Source organism: Octodon degus, unplaced genomic scaffold (genome assembly GCF_000260255.1).
Source record: "Octodon degus isolate 3935 unplaced genomic scaffold, OctDeg1.0 scaffold00048, whole genome shotgun sequence".
In the NCBI taxonomy this organism is placed as follows: domain Eukaryota; kingdom Metazoa; phylum Chordata; class Mammalia; order Rodentia; family Octodontidae; genus Octodon; species Octodon degus.
Genome location: NW_004524624.1, coordinates 6370501 through 6373962, shown reverse-complemented (window position 1 = coordinate 6373962; position 3462 = coordinate 6370501). Strand labels below are relative to the sequence as shown.

Sequence of the window (3462 nt, the reverse complement as noted above, 5' to 3'; positions counted from 1 at the left end):
TTATTCTTTCTGGACTAAAATGGAATCTCAGAAATACTTTAATTTATACTTCTCTAACTTCAGGCAATGTTCAACATTTTTTCATATTTATTGGCCATTTGTACTACTTCTCCTGCAAAGTGTCTACTTCAATTGCTCTTTTTGTGTATTGTGTGTGTGTGTGTGTGTGTGTGTGTGTGTGTGTGTATTTTGGAGGGACCAAATGTTCTAGTACATTATATTTTCCAAATATTAGAATGCCATCCAACTGTAAAAAAGTTTTTTTCTACTTGGTAAGTTATTGCTTCACTCTTGGTTGTTTCTTCTGCTATGAAAAAAATCTTTTGAATTTAAGATTCTTGATGTTATTTACTTATTGATACTTGATGCTATTGCTTGTGTAAGTAAGGTTCTGTTCCGAAGTCTTTGTCTATGCTTGTCTTCAAGAATTTTATCTATTTTATCTACAACAGATTAAGTGTTTAACATTCACGCTTTTGATCAATTTTGATTTTAGTTTAGTAATAAACTGAGACACAGGCCTAGCTTCTGTATTCTGCGTGCATATAGCCAGTTTACCCAGAACCATTGTCTAAAATGGTTATCTCTTCTCCAACACGTTTTGTTTTTTGGTTTTTGGTTTTTTTTTCCAACACGTTTTGAATCTCTTTGTCAAAGATCAAATGGCTGAGTGTACATAGGGTTGTGTCTGCAACCTCAGTTCTAGTCCACTGATCCCCTTGTCTCTATGCCACTGCCATGATGGGTTTTTTTACTGTAGCTTTGCAGCATAACTTGAAATCCATGATTGTAATACTTTCTGTTTTGCTCGGGTTACACAGTATTGTTTTTGCTATTCAGGATCACTTTTCCTCCCACATAAATTTTAGAATTTTTTTGTAGTTCTGTGAGGAATACTGTTGGTATTTTGATTAGGACTGGAAAATATATTTATATGATCTTTTTGTTGTTGTTTAAACCACTTTTCATTCCCTCTAACCCCACCCTCATTGCCAAGCCACCTCAGAGGGTGCTGCCAGGGCCGGTGGGTGGCATGGGCATCTTTCCTCTGATCTTGTTGGCATACTCCAGCAGGACGATGTAAATGAATATGATCAGTTTTGCAAAAAGTTCCATGTGCTTCTGAGAAGAATGTGTTTTGATGTAGTAAGATAAAACTCTCTGTACATATCTATTATTTGTTTGAATGTGTGGTTCATCTCTTACATTTTTTGTAGATTTTTTTTTTTGTCTAGTTGATCTACTTGTGAAAGTGGAATATTGAGGTCATCAATTATTTTTTTAATTTTATTTATTTATTTGTGTGTGTGTGTGTGTGTGTGTGTGTGGCCAGCTCAGCCCACCAGGGGGCGGGGCTGGCTGGCATGTGGTGCTGGGGGATTGAACCACAGTCCCTGTGCTTTGCTAAGCTTGTTCTAAGTAGGTGCTTTACACCAGTGAGCCATCTCACCAGCCCACCAATTATTTTTTTTGAGGTCACCAATTATGATTGTGTTAATGCTTATTTATCTGGTACGTTTTGTATGAAATTGAGCACATCCATATTCAGCCCAAATATGTTTACAAGTTTGGCGGGGGAAAGGGTATCAGGATCGAACTCAGGACCTTGCACTTGCCAGGCAAGCACTTAGTCCACTGAGCCATCTCCCTGCCCCCCTATCGTCTTTTCCCATTGAATTCTTACTTTACCTAATATGTAGTGACCTTCTTTACCTCTTTGGGTCTTTTTTAGCTTGAAACTTACTTTGTCTGAGAATAAGGAGTCCCAAAGCATAGAATATTGTCTTCTATCCTTTTATTTTTAGTCTATTAATTTCTTTTGGATTAGGTGAGCTTCTAGAATATAACATACTATTACGTTCTGGTTTCACCAATATGTGTCTTTTAATTAGGGATCTGAGACCATTTACATTGAAAATAATTACTAAAAAGTATTGACCCCCTTCCTGTAAATCCTTGATATTTCCCTTTTTGTTTAACTGTGCATCTTGCATGATGTAGTCATTCCATCTGATTTTTTTTTTTAATTTTTATTTATTTATTGTGTGTGTGTGTGTGTGGCCAGCTCAGCCCACCAGGGGGCGGGGCTGGCTGGCATGTGGTGCTGGGGGATCGAACTGTGGTCCCTGTGCTTTGCCAAGCTTGTTCCATGTAGGTGCTTTAGACCACTGAGCCATCTCGCCAGCCCCACCATCTGATTTTTTTTTTAAACTTTATTGACACCATTGTCCCTAGATTATCCTTGAGTGTTTTGGGGCTATGGTATAGTGTTCTTGAATCTCTTAAAGTGCCAGTCCTAGCCCAGGCCCCGGTGAGTGTGTGGGAGAACTTCCGGTTACCCTGCGATGACACAGGACCTACCGGTCCGAGCCCAGGCACAGCGTGAGTGAGACCCTCTTTCACCCCCTTGGGACCCCCCAACACTCCACAGCACCCCACCACCCTGCCCGCCCAGTGAAAATTTCTGCCGCGTTCTGGGGACCCCCAGATCCTGTCCTAGGCCAGGCCTGTTGAGTATGTGGGAGAGCTTCCTCTCCCCCCTACTCCATCTTGTCCCCTCCAGACTGAGCTCAGGCCTGGCATACAGGCCTGAGGTGAAACCCTGAAGCTGCAATCCCTGCAGAGAGTGTAGGGGACAGAACCACCCAGCTAGTCCAGGAGCAGAACATCTTGCCAGAAGGGCACAACAGAATCACTCCCAAGGGTGGCAGCAGGAAGGAGCTGAGCACAGCAGCCAGACCCAAGCCAGGCACAGCTGGATAAATCCAAACTTTGTATATCTGCACCTGAACTTCAGTACGTGCTAAGGTTATAACTGCAACAAAGCGCTACAACAAAGGTCAGAAGACAGTGCTACACAAAATGACAATGAGAAGGAGCAAAATACAATCTCAGACCCCAAGCCCACCCATAACAAGTGAATCTCTTAAAGTGCTCTTTGCTGTGGAATGTCATTTCTGCCATCAGTTTTGTTTTTGTTGTTGTTGTTGTTGTTTTTTTGTCTAAGGTATCATGAATCCCACATTAAACCATATTACAGGGGAAAGCGCGAATGCATTCCCCCACTACCATAAATTCTGCAGTCAAGTTTCCCGCATTTGGGGAAATCGCAGGGGTCACACATCCAGAGTGCAATAAATAAGACTCGCCCTGGGAAAACCACCTTTGTGATCATGGTGTCTCCCCTTCCAGGTGAGTATACTGCCATCAGTTTTGATACATATATTTGCAGGATATATGATTCTGGGCTAGAAGTTGTATTTTTTAAATTAATTTATTTATTTATTTGATATAGGGCCTCCCTATGCAGCTCAGACTCCTAGAGATCCTCTTGTCTCAGCTTCCCTAGCACTGGGATTATAGGTGTGTGCCACCATGTTTCGTTTCAGGCTGGCATGACATGTGGTACTGGGGATTGGATCTGGGTCCTGCTCTTGCCAGGCAGGCACTTAGACTGCCAAG

At 41.9% G+C, this 3462-nt stretch overlaps 1 non-coding gene across 1 annotated transcript; it reads right to left on the bottom strand.

The window, feature by feature from the left end:
* Window positions 1–3037: 3037 nt before the first annotated feature.
* LOC111817106 lies at window positions 3038–3200 on the bottom strand. Its single transcript, XR_002821375.1, has one exon. It is a non-coding gene; the product is annotated as a U1 spliceosomal RNA (small nuclear RNA).
* Window positions 3201–3462: the final 262 nt, after the last annotated feature.